This window comes from Sarcophilus harrisii, chromosome 1, assembly GCF_902635505.1.
Source record: "Sarcophilus harrisii chromosome 1, mSarHar1.11, whole genome shotgun sequence".
Taxonomy (NCBI): Eukaryota; Metazoa; Chordata; class Mammalia; order Dasyuromorphia; family Dasyuridae; genus Sarcophilus; species Sarcophilus harrisii.
Genome location: NC_045426.1, coordinates 34,310,108 through 34,326,434, shown reverse-complemented (window position 1 = coordinate 34,326,434; position 16,327 = coordinate 34,310,108).

The following is a 16,327-nucleotide window of genomic DNA, read 5'->3' as shown; positions in this document are numbered from 1 at the left end:
CTTCTGAAGGATCTGAGCCCCAAATGCTCATTCCATCAGGCTCTTCTCCCTCCCACCCTGTCTATACCCTACCTCCAGGATTCCTGAACTTTTCTGTATTTTTCTTTGTGTTGGGGAAGTTTAGATGATTCTGAAGGGCAGGCTTGGGAGTCATAAAGGGAGAGGGAAACAGTCTAGTGAAACTAAAGGAAAAGCTGAGAGTTTATTTGGAGAATTCTCTAGAAATGCCTCAGTTGTCTAAAAAATGAAGAAAGTGGATTGGAGGGTTTCTAAGCTCTCTTCCAACTTTAAATCCATGATCCTATGAACTGTTCCTCTTTTTTTCACACTCAGAACTGTGATATAGAAAAAGTCTGAGGAATATAAATTTTGGGTGATTAACCATTTTATTAATTATGGCTAGTGAATAATTAATAAAAAGATGGTGATTTGGTCTTCTCTCATAAACCAAAGATGAATCATGGAAGCCTCTGAATGTTTATATGCTCTTATAAAAGCAAGTGTTCAAGACAGATAAAAACTCTGATTTGTTAACAATTAATGAGAGAATGGATATTATAATGAGAAGTGGATCTAGTCTAACGAGGGACTCAGAGACTTGAGTTTGAGTATGTTTAGACAAAGGTATCTTTGCCCTCTCACCTCCTCCCTATCTTGTCTGAGTAGAGCACAATGGACCAGAATTCACCTCCATTAGATTGTCCTTTTGAGGTTTTCTGATTGGAAAGAGTAACAATTACACCTAGCTAAATAAGTAGACTGAATTTTGGGGTAAGGTCAATAATGTTCTTTAAAGATTGACTGTGTAATCTACAAGGATTTATTTCTGAATGAAGAAATAAAATTGCAATCTTAATTAATAATTGGTTATGAATATGAAAGAAATAGTCATTTCTCTCAGAACCCCAGCTGTGGCTATTAATAGTCAGGGTAAATAGAATAATCGCATGCCCACTATCTGAGGAAGATTTTTTTCCAAACTCAGAGACATAATACAGGACAAATTATGGTATTTTAATTACTCCTCCATAAATGAGGATGCTTCTGGTCAGAGACCTGTCCTGAATGTCTGGGAGGGAAAAGTATTTGAGAATTTGTAGTTATTATATATAAACCTGGTATCCAATGACTCTTGCAGGGGAAGAATAGTTCTTCTCCTGGGAAAATTGTTTTTATTTCAAAAGTCAGAAGCCAGTATGAAGAATTGGAAAAGGAAATAGCCTAATGAGAACTGATGTTGTAGACAGAGCACTGGATTTGGAATCAGGAAGTTCTGTTTTCAAATCCTTCCTTAGGTATTTAGTAATTGTGTTGAGACTGGGGCAAGTCACTTAAATCTCTTTCAGCCTTGATTTTCTTATGTGTAAAATAAAAAAAAAATTTGAACTCAATTTCTCTTAAGGTTCCTTCCTACTCTGAATCTATCCTCCTCCTACCATCCAATAAAAGAAGGTTCCTAGATTGGAGATGCATCTTTACAAATGCAATTCACAGAGAATTTGTGTGTGTATGTATGTGTGTGTGTGTGTGTGTATTACACACACACACACACACACATATCCAGATTGAGAATATTCTAAAAATGTCCTTTTTAGTGGTGAATAGTGAAGCCATGTCTCATGACAAAGTTAGATTTACTCTGGCATAGGGTTTTCCCTCAGCTTGAGAGCAAAATTAGTTTCTCTACAGAGAATGATGCTCTATTAAATTTCTAAGATCTCAACTGCCTTGTGGGAATTGAACTTCTGGGAGAGATAGGTCAAAGAAGTGGTACCATACATAATAGTGCTGGATCTTGGAGTCAGGGAAATCTTAGTTCAAATCTAGTCTCAGCTACTTAACTATCTCTGTGACATTTAACCTTATTTTCCTCATCTGGGAAATAGAAATAATAATAGCACCTATTTCCTGGGATTGATGTGAAGATCAAGAAAGATAAAAATTGTAAAGTGTCTATGTAATTTGTTAGCTAAAATTATTTATTATTATAAAGAATGATACCCAGAATCTCCAGAGCTCCTAAGAAATTGAGGGAACCCCACCTTTGTTGTGATTTTAAGCAATTGAGCATCTGTACAGATCTTTTGGGTTTGCTTTATTTTTTAAGAATTTATTCAAATATTTTATTTTGTTTACTTCTTTTTTATTACTTTATCTTGTAACACTTGAAACTTCATTCTTACAATTTCAGTATCAGTATGGGGAGCCGGGGAGGACATGGTGGGGAAGCATCATATATGCTGTATCCTAGACTTCCAGAGTAGAGGCCAAAAGAGTGAGTAAATCCCTTTACGTTTCCCTGACTCTTTTGTTTCCAGACATCTAGAACATGAATTTATGTTAAGATTTTATCCCAGCATGACTTGGTTCTGCATCTGAGGCATATTGATTGTGCTTGGATCAGATACTTAACATTTCATTTTCCAGACAGCTAAGACTATGATTTTCTGTATCTCTAAAATGAAAAGATTGGATTAAATCCAGCTCTCTTATCTATGATCCTAAGAGTTATAAAGAATACTAAGAGTTGTTAATTGGCAGTAGTAGAGAAAGTTTCCCCACTGGATATTCTTTATTTCAATAAAATGGCAAATCTGGAGGAAAATCATCTATATTTATCTCTATGTCTATATCCAAATCTATAAATAGCACTACACATAGACATATACAAATCAACATAATTGACATATACCAACATAAATAAATATCATTAATAAATATAAGTCTAGAGACAATTATAGATTCTTTGATCATGTAGCTAAGATTATTTGCCTCACTGAGAAATAGGGGATAGTCATTAATTCTTTTAGTTTAAGGGGCAATCATGAACTTCTATTATGCTGTGATCAAGACTACAGCTAATGTGTTATATTAAGTTTTGAAGACTCCAATTTAGGAATGATATCAATAAATAGGAAGAGTTTCAAAGGAGGATAGACAAAAGAGTAAGGGACCTTGAATCCATGTTCCCATAAGGATTGGTTGAAGGAGCTAGGGGGAACTTGATTGTTATCTCCAATTATTTGAAGAGTTGACTGGTAGAAAAGAGATAATTAGATTTGCTCTGTCTGTCCCCAGAGAGCAGAGCCAGGAGTGGGAGTTGTTGTTTTTTAAAAAGGGCATATTTAGGCTGGATGTCACAAAAATATTTCTTGTTCTTTGAATTGTTGAAAGGTGGAACGGGCGGCAACGTGAGGAGGGGCATTTCTCTGAAGTCTTCTGCTGAAGTCTTTCAGCAAAGGATGGATAACCATTTATCAGGCATGTTTTAGCAGGGATTCTTTTTCACAAATAGGTTGAACCAGGTGGTCATTGCTGTCTTTTCCAACTCTGTAATTCTGTGAGTTTTGGAAAATTGCCTTGAGCAAACTAATCCAGTTGGCAGTACATGGACACAAGTCAAAGTTTCAGAGGAGGTCACTAGATAACCCTGGCCATGGAAAAACAAGAGATGGACGAGCAGAAAGAGCACCGATCTGGAAGGGGGCTCACATCTCCATCCTTGCCATGGCACATGCTGGTACACAGGTGCCTGGCTGCCCCATTAGTCTGGTTTTGAGACCTAGGACCAGTGGTGCTTGACTGACATTGTGGATCTGAGGCACTATATGATAGGAAGCACTCAGGAACATCTCTGGAATTTAAAATCGGAAGAAATAATATTGCCTTCTTCAAATTGCTTTGAACTAATTCTTATTCAATATTCTCAAACCCTCATGAGCCCTCACAGACTCACAGTGTAGAGGAAAATGTGACTGACTTAATATTCTAATTTCTGGGCTAGAATTTACCACATATTAACTGTATGATCCCAGGAAAATCATTTAACTTCTTGGGCCTCTGTTTCTCAGGAAGGACTAGATGATTGGCATTATTACCATATTTAAAATCTCTAATTCTTCTTTCTAAAACACACACACACACACACACACACACACACACACACACACCTCCTCTATTTTGGCACAAAATCTCTCCATACTCTAATATAGTTGATGTGATTTCCAATGATGTAGGTTTAAGTGATGACTCTTGCTCTTACTTAACAAGTCACTTTCCCTCTTGGAAACTCTGAAGGAACCCAGATCAGATCAGGGATTCCTCCCCTGGAGCCTATGAACTCTCAAAGGATGTATTATTAAATTTTAGGGCATCCATGAATATACACATGCTAATTTATTATTAAAATATACAGTTACTAAATTATTTTCCCTTATGTCTAATTGAAATTTAGCATTACATTAAGGGAATGAGTAGAATCAAGAGAAGATTGTACACAGCAATAACAAGATTATTCCCTGATCAATTCTGATGGACATGGTTCTTTTCAACAGTTAGTTGATTTGGGCCAATTCCTATAGACTTATGGTGGAGAAATCTATTTGCACCCAGAGAGAGAACTGTGGGAACTGAATTTAGATCACATAATATTTTCACCATTTTTGGTTGTTTATTTGCTTTTTGTTTTCTTTCTCAATTTTTTCCTTTTTGACCTGATTTTTCTTGTGCAGCACGATTGTAGAAATATGTATAGAAGAACTGCACATGTTTAACATACATTGGATTGCTTGCTGCCTAAAGAGAGAGAGAAAGGAAGGAGAAAAAATTGGGAACATAACATTTTTCAAGGGTGAATGTTGAAAACTATCTTTGCATATATTTTGAAAGTAAAATGCTATTATTTAAAAGAAAGAAAGAAATTTAGCATTACCTTTAATTATTTAAAAGCAGTATTCAGGGAGGAGGTTCATAAGGTTCATCAGACTGTCAAAGGATATATGCCACAATGATCTCTAAGCCAGAGCTCACATTTTTGAGTCTGGAAGAATAAACTCTATCCTAAACTATAGCTTTCTCCTTCTATGCATAAATTTATTTCCTTATTCAGAAATTCCAAACTTTCCTCACCAAGAAGCAAAGTTTCCTTTGTCTGAATTAGAACCATTTGGCATAGGGACATAGAATATTTCTTTCTTTCTTTATTTGTCTCACCTCAATAAATACTTTTTGTTACAAAATTGCATGACATTTGTTATGGTCAATCAGAAAGGTGTATTGGTGGATTCAAAAATTGCATTTGCGTTGATGATAATCAAATAATATTCTGAATCTGATTGTAGCTGAGAGGGATGTGACACTTAAAATTTTCTTTTCTTCCCAAACTCCAGGTCCTTCTTTTTCAGAAAGCCTAAGCTTGTCTCTTTTTTCAGGTAAGAAACTGTCTTTTTAAGCCAGTTATGGCTCTTATGGAACAGTTTAAAGCTGAAAGGAGGGAGAGAAAAAGACTGCATAAAAAAGTGTCAACAAGAAAAAGATGTAAATTATTTAAGGCTGAGAGGAAGGAGAGAAAAAAGACTTTGCATAAAAAGTGTTAACTCAATTATGGAAAATATGTAAATTAATTTTAACTTTATAAAATATTTTTTGTTGTTGTTGAGGCAATTGGGGTTAAGTGATTTGCCCAGGGTCACACAGCTAGGAAGTGTTAAGTGTCTGAGACCAGATTTGAACCCAGGTCCTCCTGACTTCAGGACTGGTGTTCTGTCCACTGCACCACCTAGCTGCCCTTGTTTATTTATTTTTATTAAGGCTTTTTATTTTCAAAATACATGCATAAATAATCCTCAACATTCACACCTGCACAACCCTGTGTTTCAAATTTCTTCCCTCCCTTCCCCCCATCCCCTCCTCCAGATAGCAAGTAATCTATGTTAAACATGTGCAATTCTTCTATACATATTTCCACAATTCTCTTGATGCACAAGAAAATCAGATTAAAAAAGGGAAAAAAATTGAGAAAGAAAACAAAAAGCAAGCAAACAACAACAAAAAAGTAAAAGTGAAAATGCTATGTTGTGATCCACATGCAGTTCCCATAGTCCTCTCTCTGGGTGGAGATAAATCTCTTCATCACAAGATCATTGGAACTTACCTGAATCATCTCATTGTTGAAGAGAGCCATGTCCAAGATATAAATTATTGCAGCTGTCATAGATGAACATGTTTTTTTTTGCCCCAGAAGAGTAAAAAAATAAATTTAAATTTAAAAAAACACCATGAAAATATACCTGGATTGCTCTTTCTCCTCATCCTTTCATCACAGAATCCATGGCTCTATTCAAAGCTCAAAGCAAGTGCCATCTTCTTTCTTCCCAAGCAATGCCCTGGGTTACCAGGTAGCCAGAAATACTTTGCATTTTATTTACATTTACTTTGCACTAATTTATGTGTGTGTATATGTGTGTGTGTGTGTGTGTGTGTGTGTGTGTGTGTGTGTATGTATTGTTTCACATCACAGTTACCCCATCCCCACCTCAACTCCAATAGAATGCTCTTGGAAGGCAGGACTCATATTTTCCTTTTATTTTTGTATCTCCAGTGCTTAGCACAGTCTAACACATAGTAGGCACTTCATAAATACCTATTGAATTGAATTATTCCTTATAAGTGCTAACTTCCTTTCCCCCCAACAAATCTCACTCCCTTCTCCTTCCTCAAAGATCTGAATTCCTACTATTTCCTTCTTGTTCCTCATAATCTCCCTCCCCCCCTAATTCCAGCCATAGCTAGTGCCTCTCTGCCATCCTCTCTGCCTTCTTTTCTTTCTCCTCCTACTTTGTGTCTCTCTCTGGTTTTCCCCATTTCTACTTCTTCCCTCCACTGGACATTGTTTTCTGTTGGTTTAGACAGGAACAGAGGAAAGACCCCGGCTGAGTTAGACTCAAATAAAACCATTTATAAGGTTCTTTCATGTCTGAGTATTTATAGAGGTCTCTGGACACAATCTTCCCTCAGACCCAGCATTTATGCAATGCTCAGAATTGGTTTAAAAGTACTTTCACAAGGATTATTAGGGAAGAATATATTTCCTGAAGAAGGAGACAGCTGGGAGTGGTGGTGAATTACTTGAATTAAGATAGCATTGATTTCCAGGTTATTAATCTTACTTTCCCAGGTAGAATAGGATAATGAAAATTTAAGAAAAACTGGAAATAAGTAAAAGGTTCTATTTTAAGATTCTTTACAAAGGTAAAGTGAATTTATAAACACAAACTTTTATACTTAGAAATATAAAGGCTGAGAAAAGGCAAGAATTTTTTAAAGGAATTGAAAGTGTTTGTTCAGATGTTTAAAAAATTTTTTAAAAATAACAATGGAAGGAAGAATCTCTAGGACCTTTGTATTGGGAAAGTTAAACTTCTTTGGACCAAAGTTTGAGCCCTAAAAGCAAGAGGCTTAAAGTAAATGGCCTCTAAGGTCCCTTCTGGCCTACAATCTATGATTCTATACGTATATGGTTGTCTATGCTGGAGGGAGCATCATTCTTGGATGCAGGGAAGAGTTCTATGCTCTCAAGTTAAGGTTTTGGACCTTCAGATCAGTAGGAATCTTTCCACAAGGAAGAGGGAAGATTGTTTCCTTGGAGACATTGGTGGGAGTGGAATGAGGTCTGGAAACTTTTATTGGGATATAAACTTATTGCCATATTTCAGGATTGGGTCAGAAGATGACAATCAACAAGATTTTGTTAAGCACCTACTATGTGCCAGGTATTATAATGGAGATACAAAGAAAACCAAAGGCAATCCCTCTCTCAGCTTATAGTCCAAAGGAGGAGATGACAATGACAAAATGGCATGGAAAAAAATATACAATTAAGACAAACTAGAAGTAATTAGTAGAGGGAATTAGCAGGAAGTAGGATCAGAAAAGGCTTCTTAAAGAAGATAGGATTTTAGCTGGGGCTTGAAGGAAGACAGGAGGCAAAGATGAGGAGGGACCACATTTTAGGACCAAGGGATAGTCAGGGAACATACCTGGAATTGAGAGGTGGACCAGCCAGAGTCAGTGTATCAAAGAAAATGGTGATAAGACTGCAAAGAGAGAAGGTAGCTCAGGGTGGGAAGGGGTTTCAAAACCTAAAAGAAAATTATATATTTGATCCTGAAGTCATAGGAAGGTGATGATCAGATCTGTGCTTTAGGAAGATCAGTTTGATAGATGAGCAAAGAATAAAATGGAAAGGAAAGAGTCACAGGATAGATGCAACCGAGTCTCACAGCCTTGTTCCTGAGTATGTGGGCTCTCAGTGATACAGTGAGTTGGATTTTTTAAAAATATATTTTCTTGTATGTATGTATATATGTATATTTTGTGTATATGTGTATATATATATGTATCTTTATCTCTATAATCTCTCTATAGACATCTATCTTTCTATCTGCTTGTCCATCTGTCTATCTATCTGGTCCATGCTGTCTGTCTGCTGTCTGTCTATCTGTCCATCCACCCATCTCTCTTTCTCTCTCTGTCTGTTTCTGTCTCTGTCTCTATCTCTCTCCATGTCTCTCATATCTCTCTCTCTCTCTCTCTCTCTTTCTCTCTCTTTCTCTCCCCCTCTCTTTCCTCTCTCTCTCCTCTCTCTCTCTTTTCCTCTTTCCTCTCTCTCTCTTTGTCTCTGTCTCTCTCTTTCTCTGTCTCTGTCTCTCTTTCTCTTGCTGTCTCTCTGTTTCTCTCTCTCTCTCCCTCTCCCTCTTCCTTTTTCTATCTCTCTGTCTGTCTCTGTCTCTGTCTCTCTGTCTCTCTCTCAGCATCTCTGATTTCAATGCTGTGAGCATTCCCATAATGATAATCAGCCCACAATAAAACTCTACCCTAGGACATTGACATGCTGTGAAGGTACCACTTTCCCTTCAGGAGGGCATTATTCTTCCACCTGACAGCTGATGTCTCTCTCTTTCTTTCTCTCTCTCTCTCTCTCTCTCTCTCTCTCTCTCTCTCTCTCTCTCTCTCTCTCTCTCAGCATCTCTGACTTCAGTGCTGTGGGCACTCCCATAGTGATAATCAGCCCACAATAAAACTCTGCCCTAGGACACTGACATGTTGTGAAGGTACCACTTTCCCTCCAGGAGGGCATTATTCATTATTCTTCCATCTGACAGCTGTTGTCTCTCTTGCCCAGGAGAGTCTCTGTCAATCCATAGCACTGCACAATAAAACTTACTTATGCTGCCATCCCGGGTCCCATTGACATGGCCCACTGGTCCTGGGTCCCACTTTCCCTCTCTACCAACTCTCATAGGGCCAAAACAAGATCCTTTGGTGAATATATCCCCACTCTCCGGCACATACATGGAAAGACTATCCTTTGTAAAGCACTGTTCTTTCTCCCTATCATGAAATTTTCTCCAGGTACAAGCACTCCTAGGGAAGAATCTGGGCACTTCCATCACCAGTACAAATGGCCCTTTACGTACAGCTGGCTATCTTCATGAATTATTGCACCTTCCCCACTCCCTTCTCCAAATTTATCACTCCGACTATTAAACAGTCTGTTCATGAAACCTCAGATGATAGACAGATGGTCATTTCTGGACTCATGAGACTCTTCTACCTTGGGAAGACCAACAAAAGCTCAGGTTTCCCAGGATTAGTTTTAAAAAACCACTTATATGTCAAGATGAAGCATTGGATCTGGACCCCAAGATATACAATGGAGTGAGGAACAATTTGTACTGGTAGAGTGAGTATCCAGAGCCATAGATAGGAATGTTTATACCTGGAAAAAATACAATTTTAAATAGTAGCAAAGGGGGAGGGAAGGTGGGGAAGGTAAAAATAAACAAAAAACTCCCCTCTGTTTCCATATAGTTGCATTAGTTTCTGTTGAGTGAAAGTTTGTGATGTAAAAAAAAAATATATATATATATACATATATATATATAAATAAATTTTAACATCCTTTTCTTTTTAAAATTTTGACTTCCAAATTCTCTCCCTTTTACTGAAACACTAATTTTAGAATAGTGGTTCAAGGGGCAGGAAACAATCAAGAAAGACATTTATCACAGGACAAAGGTTTGCCATTTATTACGTGAAATAGCTCACGGGCTCAACCAAATATGACTAAGTAAAGCTGAATCATATATGATTAAGCAATTGTTCTGAGTAAAGCCAACCTTTAAAGTTGGAGGGGAAAAGGGCAAAGTCTAGAAAGTGAGGAGAGGAATTAGGGAGGTCTTGGGGAAATGTCAGGGATGGTCCTGGTACAATCTCTGACTTTGACCAGGTACCAGACTATTTAAAGATATGCTAATCAAGGCAGTCTCTGAAGTTGTTCCATTTCTATGAAACAATGGAAACAGGATGGATGGATTAGAGTTACTGATTAGAGGTTCCTGTCCCACATCATTACCCACCTCCTCCCCCACCCACTGAGAAGGCAAGCAATATGATATCAATTATTCATGCAAAATACTTTAACAATTAAAAGCCAAATTGATTCTATGTACAATATTTAACTCAATCTCTCCATACTTCTTGAAAACTATAAGAAAATTCTTTGGGGATTTGGGGAACAGGAAAACAAGCCAAACATTTCTTCCAGGAAGATTCCTTCAAGTTGATGGAGATAAGGTGGGAGCCCTTAGAAAATGAAACAACAGAGATCTCCACTGAGAAATTGCTGGACCTTCCTCTAACCTACCAGGCAGAGCACTAGGATGATTATATTAACACGGCAGTAGTTTGTTTGACCAGTAGATTCTACTGCTAGACATATACTCCCAAGGAGGTTAGTGATAAAAAGAAAGGTTCCATAAACATTAAAAAAAATCTGTCAGTATTTTTTAAAATAGCAGCAAAGAATTGGAGGTACAATGAAAAGAAAATTGACTAGTATCAGAGGAACTGGTTTCAAATCCTGCTTCTGATGGTTATGGACCTATATAATTTTGGTAAAGTCACTTAACCTTCACAGGTTTCAGGTTCTTTAGCTGCAGAATGTGGGGGTAGACTAAATAACCTCTGAGTTCCCCTTCTAAATCTATTAGCTAAGATTTTCAGATACCCATTGATTGGAAAATGATTGAACAATTTGTGATAAATGAATATCATGGAAATGTCTATACTATAAGAAATGATGGATATGAAGAAATAAGAGAAGTACTGATGACTTACATGAACCGACTCAGGGTGAAATAAACAGCACCAGGAAAACAACACATAAACAATTACAGCAATTTCTAATTTCAGTAGAAAAATAGCAATTAAATAATCAAAAGTAAATGCTGAGAAGTTATAATGTTCAAGTTTGGCCTCAGATATATATATATATATATATATATATATATATATATATATGCATTTTCTTCCATTCATTACAGAGTTGGGGGGAGGAATCTACGGATATGGAATCCTGCAGATAACATTAGACTTTTTAGTTGATTTTATTAAATTATTTTTCCCTTTTCATTCTGTTATATAAGTGTTTCTGGAAGGGAAGGATTACAGTTGGAAATGCAGATAATAAAAATATTAAAGATATCAAAAACCCAACATCCTTGTTGTAATAAGCCTAAAACAGATAAACGCAGCTAATTTGTTTCAAAATAAAACAGATCCTTGATCTCATGGAGATGAGTCCTTGCTTCAGCATGTCTGGCCATTCATATAAATTTTCACCTCCTGAACCTTTATTTTTAAACATCAGGAGGTCTAAGAGGCAAGGAAGAATTAAGGAAGAGTCATGGAAGAGAAGGCTTTTCAGAGAATCAAAGAATCACCAAATCTCAGATTTGGAAGGGAGCTTGGGGGCCATCTCGACCAACTTGCACTTGAATAGAAATCTGTTTTTTTTATTTAATAGCCTTTTATTTACATGTTATATGCATGGGTAACTTTACAGCATTAACAATTGCCAAATCTCTTGTTCCAATTTTTCACCTCTTACCCCCCCATCCCCTCCCCCAGATGGCAGGATGACCAGTAGATGTTAAATACATTAGAATATAAATTAGATACACAATAAGTATACACGACCAAAACATTATTTTGCTGTACAAAAAGAATCAGAATCTGAAATATTGTACAATTAGCTTGTGAAGGAAATCAAAAATGCAGGTGGGCATAAATATAGGGATTGGGAATTCAATGTAATGGTTTTTAGTCATCTCCCAGAGTTCTTTCTCTGGGTGTAGCTGGTTCAGTTCATTACTGCTCCACTGGAAATGATTTGGTTGGTCTCGTTGCTGAGGATGGCCAGGTCCATCAGAACTGGTCATCATATAGTATTATTGTTGAAGTATATAATAATCTCCAGGTCCTGCTCATTTCACTCAGCATCAGTTCGTGTAAGTCTCTCCAGGCCTTTCTGAAATCATCCTATTGGTCATTTCTTACAGAACAGTAATATTGAATAGAAATCTCTAAATAAACCCAAATATTGGTTATCCAACCTACCAGTCCTCTGAGACCTCCAGTGAAAAACAAATTACTGCCTCCTGAGGTAGTCCATTCCATTCTTTTTGACAGCTCTAATTACAAGGAAGGTTTTTTTTTTCTTTCTTTTTTTAAGTCAGATATGCTTCTCTGCAACTTATATCCATTGCTAACAGTCCTGCTTTCTAGCAATAGCCAGAACAAATCCAATCCCTCTTCTAAATCACAGCCTTTCAAGTACTTGAAGACAACTATTTTGTTTTAAGTCTTTCTTTTAGCCCCCTCTAGGCTAAACATTCTAATATACTTCAAATCATCTTCATATAGGCTCATAGGATTCTAGATAATCAGAGCCAGAAGAGACTTTAGAGTTTATGTAATACAATCCTCTCACTTTACAAATGAGGAAACTGACCCAGGGTGGTTAAATGACTCGTCCAAAGTCATACAAGTAAGTAAAAAGTAGCTCATCTGGAATTCAAACCTAGGCTATCTAACTTCCAATTCAACTGCTTCTCTAATGACATTTTATTTTGTGTTATAAGTATTTATGCTCATATTTTTCCTACCCTCAAGCCCCATTAGCCCTCAGGAACATAAACTAGATTGTTTTTCCACCATTGTAAACTTAAAACTTAGCAAAGTATTTTGTACACAATAGGTTGTCAATTAATATTTGCTGAATAGAATAGAATTGAAAAGTTAATTATTTACCTTGTGTATGCTCTGTAGCAATTTCAGAATTCCAGGCTGGTTTTCTCCAACTGTACAATGCCAGACTCCCCAACATGCCTGCTAGGCATATGGCCAGAAATGAAGCAGTTACCAAGTGGAAGTCAAATTGGCTTCCATTTATGGCAGTGTTATTGGTTGATAATAATAGCTGACATTGATATAGCACTTAACACATTATTTCTTTTGACTCTAATGACTTCATGAGTTAGGTATTATGGGTGTTTTAATGGATAGTTTAATTTTTTACAAATGAGGAAACTGAGGCTCAGGGAAGACTTGATAGAATACTGTGAAATTTATCCCAAAGATATGGAAGGGCATTCAAGATTGATTGACTTATAGAAAATAAAGGAAGGGGAAAAAGAAAGTTAACATCATGACAGTTCTGACCTCTGAAAACTAAGAGCTAGAGTCAAGTAACTAAGAAGTAAATTTGAGGTTGTTGTAAAGAGAGACTTTACAATGATGGTACAGTAGAAAAAGCATTAGATTTGTAATCAAAAACAGCTTTTCAGGTTTGTTATAAGGGGCAGGAGTTGGGGTCATTGTTGAGATTTGGATCACAATAGAGTTTCTGAAGTCCTTTCAGTTTGAATATTCTGCAATTCTATGATATGTCCAGATTAATGAATGTCAGATGCAGAATATGAATATAAATTTCACCTGGCTCCAAGCCTAATCCTTGGTTCACTAATCCTATACAATATCTATTACACATTGGCCAAATCTCTCTCTTCTGCTGAGCAACATCTCATCCCTACCATGCTCTTAAAGTCCCAGTCTTTCAGGACAAAGATTCTTAACTCCTGGTGTGTCCTAGACCCAGGGGTATACCAAAACCAGATTCAACCAACTCCCAAGAATCAATTACTAAATTTTTAATATGAGGACTTATAACTTGAAAATTCACAAGTGGTACAAATCAGGGATTGATTTATTGTTTTGTTGATTATATAGAATTGGAGAAATTGATAGTGAAAACTTAATTAAGACAATTTAAGTGTACAGTGAGTACACTTTTTTCTTTTTTTATATCTTTTTATGTACAAGACATATGCATGGGTAATTTTTTCAGCATTGCCCTTTGTAAAACCTTCTGTTCCAACTTTTCCCCTCCTTCCTTCCACCTCCTCCCCCAGATATCAGGTAGATCAATATGTGTTAAATATGTTAGCGTATATGTTAAATGCAATATATGTATACATATATACAGTTATCTTGCTACACAAGAAAAATCGGATTTAGAAATAAAATAAAAATAACCTGAGAAGGAAAACAAAAATGTGAGCAAACAACAGAAGGAGTGGAAATGCTATGCTAAGGTCCACACTCCTTTCCCATAGTTATTTCGCTGGGTGTAGCTGGTTCTCTTCATTATTGAACAATTGGAACTGATTTGGTTCATCTCATTGTTGAAGAGAGCCACACCCATCAGAGTTGATCCTTAGATAGTATTGTTGTTGAAGATAATGATCTCCTGGTTCTGTTCATTTCACTCAGCATCAGTTCATGTAAGTCTCTCCAGGCCTTTCTGAAATCATCCTGCTGGTCATTTCTTATAGAACAATAATATTCCATAATATTCATATACCACAATTTATTCAGCCATTCTCCAATTGATGGGCATCCACTCAGTTTCCAGTTTCTGGCCACTACAAAGAGGGCTGCCACAAATGTTTTTGCACATATGGGTCCCTTTCCCTTCTTTAAGATCTCTTTGGGGTATAAGCCCAGTAGTAACACTGCTGGATCAAAGGGTATGCACACTTTGATAACTTTTTGAGCATAAGTTCCAAATCACTCTCCAGAATGGCTGGATGTATTCACAATTCCACCAACAATGTATCAGTGTCCCAGTTTTCCCACATCCCCGCCAACATTCGTCATTATCTTTTCCTGTCATCCTAGCCAATCTGAGATGTGTATAGTGGTATCTCAGAGTTGACTTAATTTGTATTTCTCTGTTCAATAATGATTTGTAGCATCTTTTCATATGGCTAGAAATATTGTCCTTTTCTTCTGAAAATTATCTGTTCATATCCCTTGACCATATATCAGTTGGAGAATAGCTTGATTTCTTATAAATTAGAGTTAATTCTCTATCTATTTTGGAAATGAGGCCTTTATCAGAATCTTTGACTGTAAAAATGTTTTCCCAGTTTATTGTTTCCCTTCTAATCTTGTCTGCATTAGTTTTGTTTGCAGTACACCTTTTTCCTCAGAAAGTCAATTGTTAAATATTTAACAGCATACAACTCCCTAGATCCCTTCAATGGTCTAATGAAGCCTATGGGCCCCTTTTCAGAATAATATTGTTAAATGCATAAAATAAAATATATAAAATTAAAAGGAAAGCGAGTTATATTGAAACATAGTTATCAAAATGTTAAAATAATAAATTCACAGATTTCAGATTATCAACCCCTTCTCTAGGAGGGTCCCACACTAGGACAGAATCTATAAGTGAAGGATATCATCCAGGTAACAAATTGCCTTCAATAACCATGACTAATGTTATCTTCTAAAACTTTATCAAGTCTGAAGCTGGGCCATTGCTAGTCATCTTGTCATGCCTTGCCACTGGACTCTGATGACTCTGGAAGAGAGAGTGAGACTGATGTCTTTGGACAGTCCAGTCTCACTTAAATCTTATTCACTTGCAACTCAAGATATCCCCTTCCTGATATCATCGATATCTTTTTAAAATTTGTTTATTTATTTAATATCCCCCCCCAGTTACATTCAAAACAATTTGCTTTTACATTTGTTTTTAAGATTTTTGAGTTCTAGGTTCTCTGTCTTATTCCCATCCACAATTAAGAAATCACATGTGAAGTTGTGCAAAACATTTCCATTAAAATCAAGTTGTGAAAGAAAACATAGATCTCTTACTCTACTGAAAATAAAAACCTTCAAGAAAAATTAAGTTAACAATAAAGAGAGAAGAAGAGAATTCTTCAATCTGTATTCAGACTCAATCAGTTCCTTCTTTGGATATGAATAGGATTTTTCATCATAAGTCCTTCAAAGTAGTTAAGGATGATTATACTCTTGAGAATAACAACATAATTTACACCTGGTTATTCCAGAACATTGCTATTATGTTGTATACAGTATATTTCACTTTGTTCATGGAGGACTTTCCAAGTTGTTGTTGTTGTTTTTTTTTCTGAGAACATCCTGCTCATCATTTCCCAGAGAACAATAATATTCTATCAGAGAAACTTGCTTTGATTTTTTTTTACAATTACTAATGCTAATTGTATTTTCCTCCATTTATTCTCTCTCTTTTCACCCTGTCCCTCCTCAAAAGTGTTTTGTTACTGACCACTCTTTTCCCCAATATACCCTCTCTTTTATCACTCCCCCCTTC